Source organism: Lactuca saligna, chromosome 3 (assembly GCF_052625555.1).
Source record: "Lactuca saligna cultivar CGN05327 chromosome 3, ASM5262555v1, whole genome shotgun sequence".
NCBI classification, from domain to species: domain Eukaryota; kingdom Viridiplantae; phylum Streptophyta; class Magnoliopsida; order Asterales; family Asteraceae; genus Lactuca; species Lactuca saligna.
Genome location: NC_136419.1, coordinates 196115534 through 196127657, shown reverse-complemented (window position 1 = coordinate 196127657; position 12124 = coordinate 196115534).

Genomic DNA, 12124 nt, shown 5'->3' with positions numbered 1-12124 from the left:
CTCACAATATATTATAACTTAGAAGAGATATGCCGTAATCCAAGCTATAACATATTTGAAAGGTAGGTGAATGACGATTCACCAATTTCCACCACGAAAACCGAAATATTAGATATTAGGTTTTTTTATTGGTTCTTAGAAATTCCTAGATTCTTTGAGATTCAATGAATTTTTCAAAGGCATGTTTCAATCTCGAGTGTGCCCTCCAAGTTTTGTGACTGGGATACCGAGGATCACAAAACGAGGTGTGAAGTAACCATGCAAATCACTTGGTACCCTTAAAGTTTATCACTCAATCGATGTGCCGGTAAACCACACACGCTCCACCGATACTATAATAAACCTTAAGTCACCCTTTACCTACCTTGTTAAGTCCAAGTTAGTGTGCCGGTTAACCACACACGCTCCACCAACGACTTAGACAAAGTGTAAAGTGTAATTTCATGGATTAGCACCTTATTCACATTTTCCTAAAGTAACTGTAACGCCCGTGTTTCTAGGCTTTCCATTTTTAGCAATGTAATAGTCTAGGTTAACCTTGTAACTCAACTTGAAATAATAAGAATATATTATTTGTGAATTATTTGAATTATGTGATTTATGTGTGTATTTTCTTAATTTTTATAATTTAATAAATTAAGAATAAAATAAGCATCAAAATTTAAGTGTGAGATAAGCCCGACATCTTTGCATAAAGTTGTAGTGGTCGAAACAAGGATTCCGGGGATATAAGGAATGCCAAAATCCGAGTTATAACGAAGAAGTTATGACCTGTCGAAGTTTCGCAACAGAACCGACACGACGCCGAATGACGTAAAATATGAATTTAAGATAGAGAGATATTTAGCCTTAGCGATCTAAATGAAAGTCGTAGATTTCGTTAAACCGAGAGCGTGCATAAAAGGAACGCCCAAATCTGACTTCGTATGAGGAAGTTATGATTTTTCTAAGTTTCGACTTAGCAGTATGCAGCCCGAATACTCGATTTGAGATCGAGCGGTTTTTAGCCGAAACAATCTAAATGAGAATCGAAGATCTTGTTGTTAGTAGCGAAGCAATGAAAAGTTAGGCGAGAACGGACGTCAGACGAAGAAGTTATGAATTTATAACGAAGTTTTTCTGTCCCGACCTTCTAAAAATAAATAATAAAAATAAAAGTCAAAATTTGCCGACGGAGTCTAAATGAAAGTTGTAGAGTATGGTCTGACCTTCACGTGGATATAAAGAACGTCGAAAACGGAGCTCGTATGCGAAAGTTACGCAATTTAGAAGTTTGACAAGTCAATTACGCCCCGCGTACTCAGTCGGATGCAACTTGTCTGACCAATACTCGAGTGCCACCAGTCGACGCACGCAGTGACGTCAAAGTACGCCCCGCGTAACCCGAGTACGCCCCGCGTAATCCCATACCCAGCAGCCTATAAATAGAACTCGAATTCAGTCATTTTCTCTTGTTCAAACTCTTCCCTCTCTCTAAGTTTTGCCTCGTTTTGCGTGCCGTTTATACCCCGAAGCCCCGGTAATATTCCCGAGCCCCGAAGTAAGATCTGAAGCCCTGAGGATCCCGAAGAGCGTTATTCCCGAGCCGAAACGCTGCCCGCGAGGAGCCCGGTTTTGTGAAGATCTTCCAGATCTACGGAGAAACACCTCTTCTGCAAGCCGTAGTGCTGCCCGATCATCTTTTGATCAAGTGAGTGTGTAGTTATTTTCATTCCAATGCAATATTATGAAGTATTTCATATAAAATACGTGTTAGGTGTATATATTTGGTTGTTATACGTGTGAGTGTATATTCACTCTCTTCTATCTTACAGATCTGATGTATTCTCTATGAAATACGTGTTATGTGTGTATGCCTCATCTGTTATGTGGAATATGTATTGCTTAAAGCATGTTATATAGGTTTTTAAACTATGTATAAAAATGTATATTTTTATCTACTAATATGTTGGGTAGAACATGGGTAGATAATTGGTGTGTAATAAACAGATGAGAGGCCTCGGTGTTATTGGTGTTATTGGTGTTATTCTAGTCATTCAGCAGAGTATGGATGACGACCACGGACTATTCTAGACTGTCCCGTGGAACACTAGCAGGCTCATTACCTGTAGGTGTTGTGAACGACGTGTTCACCGGTGTACTCTATCCCCCACATGGTTGCCTTTAGGACACTTATTGTTGAGGAAGCCCCTCTGCAGTGATGTCCGTCCCGATGAAAAATCCTGAAATAGGTTCCTTATAATAGACGTTATTTTTAGGAACGTAAGGTGAGGATAACGGGAATGGGTAATCGGGTTTATTGTTGATGGTTGAAATTAAATATAATTATTGTGGGTTGAAAACCCTATACGCTCACCAGGCTCCCAAGCCTGACCCACTCAGTTGATTTATTTTACAGGAAGTGGCGCAAGAGCTTAAGATGGGCGAACATCAAGTTGTTTTGTTTACAAGTCTGTATATGTATATATTTGTTGAATGACTTGTAATGCTATCGTTTATGCTTTATGATCTATATCGGAACATGACATCCCGTCTTTTGATTATGAAATGAAATCATATTTCTTTATGAAATGTTTTGATAAATATCTATTTTATCATGTTTTGTTTTTGGGAACAAATTCCGCATCTCTTTTAAAATTAAAAGGATTTACTCTGAAAATTATTTTAAAAAGCATAAATGAAATCGGTCTTTTCTGGCCGAGATTTTGGGGATGTCACAGTTGGTATCAGAGCTAGGGCACGGGTCGATGTGTTCGACGGGGACGTCGAACCCTATAATGGGGGGTGAAAGTGGGTTAGATCTGATCCCACATCGGCTGGGAAGGAGAACTAAGCATTCCTTATAAGGGGTGTGGATACCTTCCCTATCACAACGCGTTTTAAAGCCGTGAGGGCAGCAGATCCCATAAGAACTCTGCAGTTAAGCGTGCTCGGGCGGGAGTCGTACCGGGATTGGTGACCCCCTGGGAAGTCCTCGTGCCGAGTGGCCCAAAGCGGACAATATTGTGATACGTGCCAGAGGGGGGTGTTACAGTAACTAAGATTGGGAATTTAATAAACATTTAGTTACTTTATAATATTCATCATACTTTTAATGAGAATTTATAAGTCCTTGTCCTACCCGTTCGGCTAACGACCCTCCACCAGTCAAGCAAGCGGTGGGTGAGAATGGACACCCATTAAGTTTCCATTTTATAGGCAACAACCTTATACCCACCTTATAGACCGGCTTCGTGAATGAGGCGTACTAGCGGTAAGACGACTTTGTTCTTATACATATATATATGTGTATATATATATATATATATATATATATATATATATATATATATATATATATATATATATAATTATTAAATTATAATAATATAAGTATAAGGGTTGAATTTTAACTTTTAAAATTCTAAGGGTTGGAACTAAAGTTTTAATAAGACTTTACTTGTTCCAAAACTTGAGGGCAAGTTTTGTAACTTTCAAAACTTTTCATTTCTTGTAACTTATGAGTTTAATAGAGTAATAAAATGAAGACTCTTCATGTGTGACTCTTGGTTTTCCATAACTTGAGGACAAGTTATGGACTCCATTAAAACACATTATGATCAAGAATTAATCAACCACATAGGTTACAAACAATTCCTATGATCATCTAAAACATCATAAGAACAAGAACATGAATATGAACACATTCATAAATCAAAATTACACTTAAAACTTTGTAATTTTGATAACTAGTTGTTGTAAATGAATTAGCAAAGACATTACACCATCTAAAACAAGTTTTCAAGTACCAAAACAGTTTAGGGTAATTTTTCTAATCCATTTCCAGCAACTAAAGTCGAAAATCTGCACTCTGTCGACCCTACTCGCCGAGTGCATTAACCTACTCGACGAGTAGGTTGAAGATACATGTGAACTTGACGAGTCCCCCCATGGACTCGATGAGTCCAGTAGTCAGACAACAAGTTTTTCGACTTTCTTCAACTTTTTAGCACAAATAACAAACAAACAAGCCTAGGCTCTGATACCACTAATGGGATTTGAGCATTCTAACACTTCCTAAGTGTACATGCAACCCTAATAACCTTGGATCTATGTTTGTCTAATTATCGTGCAAAGTTGAATTCCAAGGCTATATTCCTATCTAGCATACATGGGGAACAATTTTTAACTTGAATGATAGATAGAATAAGTTACCTTGTTGTTGCTTATGTTCCTTGAAACCTTATGAGCCTAGCACCCCAAGTGTGATGCCTCAAATGCTTCACACAACACCAAATGCTCTTGGAAAGAATTTTGAGAGAATGCACACTACTTGAAATCGGCCTAGCACTCTTGTTTCACATGTGTAGCCGATTTTGGTGGAGAATATGATTCTTATATAGTGTTGATACATCTAGGATTACACCATGTAAACCCTAATGTGTCATGAATCTTCATTTCCATGACCCATGGGTTTGTAACTCCCATGGAGCATCCATGGAGCATCCTATGGGTGGAACCCAACTTGATAATCCATGGAGCCTCTTAGCCCACTATACAAGATATGGATGATTTACATAATCAACCCATATATTTAATTAGTTCTCTTTTGATCACTTAATTAATTCTAAGTAATTCTTGATCAAACTAATCAAATAATATTATTAATATATTAGAACTTATAATATATTAATAATCTCCAAGTGTTATTTCTCTCATTTAGTCTATCCAATTACATGGTGCCATCCAACCCAAATGGACCATGCTGGGTCGGGTTAACTACATACCAGAAATAGTTATGGACTTAGACACCTTATCCAACAGTTATATGATAGGTCGGTAGATCTTTATGATTACCTATATTTGTTGGATAAGTGTTTATGTTATTTGTTGCATATGTTGACATATTATGGTTAGGTTGAGGCGGTCCTGCTTTGTGTAGAAGGACAAGATACCCGGTGTGGCTCGAATAAGATGTAGGCCCATGAGGAGCTTAATTCCAGCCAAAGGCCTGTAGAGCAGTCCAAATAGGCTATAGGCTCTTTGAGGTGGTCCAGTTAGGCTGAAGGCTCATATTTTCATGCTATTGTTGCTATGTTGTGTGATGATACTTTGGGGGAATATACTAATCTTTGGTTTACTGTAACAACCCGTCATTTTCGTGGGTGGGATATCTCGTCTCATGAGGCTTCAACTGCCTCGATGCGTATGTAATCACATGCCCCCTCTGCATCAACACCACACCCATCCCTAAAATAGATGCTTCGTAGTAAACTACAAAGTCCTCCACCCCCTTGGGGAGGGCTAACACCGGGGCTTCGCACAATATCTAGCGAAGAGTCTCAAATGAGGCCTGATGCTCGGGACCCCAAATAAAAGCAACACCCTTTTGGGTCAAACTAGCGAGAAGGAAAACAATCTTAGAGAAATCTATGATAAATCGCTGATAGTAGCCGGCCAAACCAGAAAACTCTTGATCTCAGTAAAGGATCTCGGAACCTCCCATCTCATCATCACCTTGATCTTGGTCGGTTCGACCAATATCTCAATTTGGTTAATGAGGTGCCTCAAGTACTGGACCTCTCGTAACCAGAAATCACACTTGGAGAATTTGTCATAAAGCCTCTCCGACCTCAAAACTCCAACAATCTTTCTCAAATGCTCCTTGTGTTGCTCTATAGATCTCAAATACACTAAGATATCATCGATGAACACGATCATTGATCGATCCAACATAGGCTTGCACACCCGGTTTATGAGGTCTATGAATGATGTCGGTGCATTGGTGAGCCCGAAAGGTATCACCACGAACTCTTAGTGCCCATAACGAGTCCTAAAGGCTGTCTTCTGGATATCCTCCTCGCAGAATCTCATCTGAAGATATCCAGACCTCAAATCCATCTTGGAAAACCAAGATACCCCCTGAAACTGATCAAACAAATCGTCGATCCTCGGAAATGGATAACGGTTCTTAACCATCAGCTTGTTCAACTCCCGGTAATCAACACACATCCGGAGTGAACCTTCCTTTTTCTTGACAAAAAGGATTGGTTCTCCCCACGGCGATCTACTCGGTCTGATAAATCCCTTTCCCAACAACTCCTGGAGCTGTGAGAATAACTCTTGCATCTCTGGTGGTGCAATGCGATAAGGTGCCTTGGCGATAGGCATCGCTCCCGGAACTAAAACGCCACTTGCCTCTCGGGAGGCACACCCAGTAGCTCCTCGCGAAAAACATTTGGAACTCACTCACTATCGAAACCTCCGCGATAGAACTCGATCTCTCGGTAGCAACCTTCGTATCCATCACATATGCTAAAAAGCCCCTGCAACCCTACTGTAGACTTTGCCTTGCTCAGGCAGTCGAGCAGAAAGCTGACCCATATCTGGTACCCTCGCCATACACTGTAGGCACTCCCCTACTAGGGTATTGTATGGTCACCACCTGACACACGCAGTCGATCACAACCTCGAATCAACTTAACCAGTCCATTTCCACAATGACACAAACATCAACCATCACAATCGGCACCAGATCTATCAGAAACTAAACAACAAAAATCTCGAGCACACACCCTCGGATCACATCACTAGCAAACACTGCATGTTCATCGGCTATAGAAACTCGTAGAGGTCGACTCAACACCTCGCGTCGGATACTAATGGGGCGACTAAATGCTAATGACACGAAGGATTGAATCGCACCCGAGTCAAATAACACCAAGGCAGGTACACAACTCACAAGAAATGTACCTATACACTACACAATATAATCACAAATATAACTCGAAGATAGAATACTTAAAATAAAACATACCGTCCACGAAATCTGGTGTTGCGCGGACCTTCTCCGCTGACAGATGAAATGCTCTCCCACGAACCCTTGATGTCTCGACCTTTTCTGGCTGACTCTTGGTAGCTCGTACAGCAGTAGGTGCAGATCCCTGAAGCAGCTGGGGGCACTCCGCCTTCCGATGGCCAGTCTGGTAGTAGTGAAAACATACTACAAACCCCTTGGGGCAATCTCTCACCATATGCCCATCTTTTCCACATTTATAGAAAATACCCGCTCGACATGATCCCTCATGACTCTTGCCGCACTTCCCACAAGTGCATCCTTTCTGACCTCCTAATATTAAATCAGTGAGCTTAGCTTGCTTGGCTACTGGTTGCGACTGTGCCGACCGCCTGTCTCTCCCCTGAGATTCCACCTCCTCCTTGGCCTGAGTCTCCAGCTTGATCTCACTCTTTCAGGCATTTTCCTGAGACTCAGCAAATTTCCGATAAGATGAGTTTTCCACGAAGTCCCAAATATCCCTCCTTAGAATGCTTAAATACCGGCTCAAACATGCCTGCTCAGAAGACACATGCTCAAGACAGAACACCGCCCTCTCGTGGAACATCCTCGTAATCTCTATCACTGACTCTGTGTTCAGCTTGAGAGATAGAAACTCATGGGAAAACTGTTCCCTCTCCACCAGGGGAACATACTCATCTTGAAACATCAAATTAAACCTCTCCCAATTCACTATAGTGAGCTCTGCAAGAGTAAAACTTGTTGTCACAAACTTCCATCAGTCCTTCGCTCCCAAGCAGAGCTGGTTCAGTGCGAATTGTATCCTCAAGTGCTCTGGAGATCACCAAGTATAGAAACACCCCTTGATATTAGAGATCCATCTCATCACAACAATCGAATCCTGAGTCCCATCAAACCCTAATGGCTTCGTGTTGCTGAACTCCCGATACAACAACGACTCACCCCATGTAGCCTGGCAGCAGCGACAACTGCGGTGGCTGCAGCAGCAGCCGCCTCAGTAACTGCAGCGTATCACTCATCTAACATCTCGATCAAAGTGGTCTTAATAGACCAAATATCTTTGGAATAGCCTCTTGTATGGTTGCGACCACCTTGTCATGAATCATCTTGTGAATCTCATCATCGCTGACTCCATTGCTCTCTAGGTTGTGGCGCATACCCACCATGATGTCTCTTAAACACAACAAAAAATCATCAGAGGCTCGCTCGAGTATACTCACACTCAATCACTCGCCCTTAATTTATCATTAGCATCTTAAGAATTCTTACTTGGACTGCCTACAGATCCGGTGTTTCCAGTAGTATGGGCTTAATACTACCTTCCACACCAACCTGTATTCATCCTAAGTCCTCCTCTTAGGATCCTAATTCACGTGTACTCTATCTCTCACAATATCATACTACTCTCTCCGTAGACTACTCATGTACTCATCTAGGTATCTCTTCCTAGATTATCTCTAGACTCAGAACTCAACACGTACTCAAAGCAAATAACAGATAACACTGATCAAAAGCATATCCTAGGCTAAGCCATCACACATCAGGAAAATCTATCCCTAGAATATGAAATACCTAGCCTACTCTCTAGCATGCATTTTTAATAAAATATCTCATAACACAAAAATAAGGGTATTTTAGGAAATCACCATTCGAACTCTGGCTGGAGTACACTCTACTCCGACTCGTTTTCTTGTAAACTATGTTCTCATTTTAGAAAAATTATCCTTTTTTAAAATTTTTCTCAAATCCTCAGTTTGAGTCCAAACACACCCGGAGGTGCATCCGAATCCCTCAAATCAAGGCTCTGATACCAACTTGTAACACCATAAATTTTTAACCAAAATTTCATTTTCAAACACAATAAAACACATGTCACATTTTCTCAAAAATCTCAAGTATCAAATATCAACACATATTTCAAAAATTGTTTATCACAAATCCAGGATCCTCCAAAAATATATCTCCATCTCAGGTGTGTGTACAATCAAGTCGGTGCCTTCTAGTGATCCTTGGAAGTACCTGAAACACATAACACATAACATGGTAAGCACAAAGCTTAATGAGTTCCCCAAAATACCACACATAGCTCATTAGCCACTTGAGGCTATAACTCAGTAAGACGCTCCAGTCAATGTGTCGCAGTGAGACCCTCCGGTCTCATAGCTCAGTTTGGAAAATCCGGTCCTGTCTCATTGGAAACCCTCCGGTCTCACATCTCGGGTTGGACCCTCTGGTCCGATCTCAGTAAACACAAAATATAACATATATATTACACAGGCTACAAGCATAATATCACATAACTCAATAAGAACATAAGACCCTCTGGTCACACACTAGATTACCACACTAGGTAAAGTATAGTGAAAAGACTCACCTCTTAAGAACTCGAATAATCTCGAACTCGAAACACCAGTCTAGCCTCTGCCTAATACATATGATAATTATCCCTAATTAATAACGGATCTCATGAAGCTAGACTAACTCTTCTATAACTCACAGAAGGGTAAAAGACCATTTTACCCCTCCATGGGCTTAATAGTCCACATATTGATAAATCCTAAAAGTCAACGACATGGAGTACGCTGTGCGTACCAGCTATCTATGTTGGGCGTACTCAACTTCCATGCAGGCATCGAGGATGCTCGACCCATACGTTATCACTCATTTGGTCTTAATCAGTTAAGACCTTGGCTCATATCACAGATCTGGACTCCCTAATAGCTATTACTCCATAAAGTTAGCGACGTTAAGCCTTTGCATGGCTGATATGGTCACAAGCACACAAAACACTCACTCTTTTATCTCAAAAATTTCATAACTCATGCATGGCTTGATTCCAACATCCAAGATTGAATTTTTATGACATTACACCACTAAATACACTGAAATTGGGTTGATCAAAGTCTCTGGAGCTCAATATCTCATAAAGTCTCCAACTTTTGGGATAAAACCCTAAAAATACTCTACTATGATGCACAAATCATAAGAGTAAGAAAGCATGAAGCTATATACCTCTATGTGAAGCTCTCAACATAGATATGCTCAGATCCAAGGTCCTAGACTCTCACTCCTTCTTCTCCAAAGCTTATCCTTCACTTAAAGAACACACAAAGACCTTCAAAGGCTCTATAATGCACTCACAAGCTCTAAGAACGATGGTTTAAGGCACAAGAGAGTATGTTGTCTGAGAATGGTGGCTAGGAATGAGGCCATCATATCGTTTATATAGGGGACTCACCCTAAATTAGGGTTTTCACTCTAGACAAGCGCCCAACGTACTAGGTGGTTTCCGCATCAAATGCACGCATATGAGTACGCTGAGCATACACTCGCGTACGCCCCAAATACTCATTTACCACCTTTTCTCAATAAAAGCTAAAATGGACAAGTACTCAAAAGATCAAGGCTTTCAAGGTATACCTGAACTCAGGATGTTACATACTTTTGTCGCTAAGCTAATGTGTAGAGTGTAAATTACATAGATCACTATGTATCAAATTGAAAACGCTAGAGTACGTAATAACATTCCAAAATGGTTGTTTTTTTATTATCCAAAGCATGAAAGTCTTACACTTTTCAACACTAATCTCAAAAGCTAGAATTAACCCATTTTTGAACATTTCAAATATCTTTGTCAAGTTAATATGACCTACTTTAGCATGCTAAATCAAAAAAAATTCTAAATTTAAAGTAATAGCCATGAATAAAGAATTTGTACTAGATCTAATTTATTAACCACATTTAAATGAAAAATTATGTCATAATTATATCTAAAACGTACAAACGTATAATGTTATTATTTGGACTCTATAACTTGTTTATAATCCATATTATTTAACGAGCCACTATAAACAATATTCTTTTGAATCTTTGGTACAAACAAAATCTCACTTCTCATCTCACTGTATTAATAAAAGTATGGTTTTAGTTTCCACGTATTGTTCTATTACGTATGTGTATTTATTGTTTGCAACATGATATTTTCATAGAGTTCTTGGATATAATCATATCCTATAAAATTAGCTAATATTTGTTTTCTTATTTTAAAATTTCATATTATATATTCAATGATATTCGGAAATTATTTATAGCATAGTCAATAAATCGGGAAACTATTATTATCAAATTTTAAATTTGGAATCACACTTATTTTTTATCCGATGTATAAATTTAATCTTTAAGAGTAATAAATTTATCCGGTGTAAATATTTCGTCTTTAAATAATATCTTATCTATAAATATCATTTTGTATTTTAATATTTGTCTCTAACTATTTTAATTGTTTTTTATTCAATTATTTTACTTTGTGAACCGTGGAACCCATGAGTTATAACCTAGTATCAAATAAAATAATTATTTGTTACAGAAGTAAACATCAAATCACACCCAATGCAACAATCCGTTCATCCATGTTCATCTTGTGAAGTGTGCATTGGTTAAGAGAGCAGAAGATTTCATTGTATTATTCTATAATCGACCTTGAGTATATCATCTTTTAATTGTTAAACTCGCTCAACAAAAACTAATTACTAGAGCCATTTTCATCGATATACTCGGACTCAATATAATTTCATAATTCCTTCACACTCACAATGATTTGATAAATATCAAAAAGAGCATCAAACATACCATTTAGAATATGACATTTGTCGATGCAGTTATCGTTCTCCTACTTGCTTCTCCTCCTTGTTTGTTCCGATATCCCCTCATCCATAATTATAAGCATCAATTTAGTTAAAACATAAACAACATATAACGTGGTAAGTAGAAAAACAACTTTGTTTGAAAATGATTGAAATTGATTTCCACTAAAATTTGTAAAACTTGGATGTCATGTATATTCATTCATGATTGAAAAAACAATAAATATCAAATTTGTTTTATAGTGTATGTGGTGAAAATGGTGTTTTCTAGGAATCATGAAATTGGTCTTGAATTTCTAATAGAATTGTGTAAATCACTTTCTGAATATTATACTTCTCTCATTGTGCATATGTTACTAAGAAATTCTAAATATGGATAGTCCTACAAGGAAAATGTATGATTATAGACATATAATGCAATCATACATGGTTTCTATAACCAACAAAACCACCAGTTTCCATCAATCGTGCAAATATTATTGTGTTGGGGGAATTTTTGGTGGATTAAACCAATTAAAGTGTAACATCCATAAAAATCATGTCAAATTTAAACTTTTCAAAAAATTTCAAAATCATTAATCATTACAAAACTTGTTATCAAAATAATATAATATCAGAGTATCCCAGAAACACAACACAAATATGAGGAGTTGTACGACCACACCTTTGCCTTCCTACGATCATC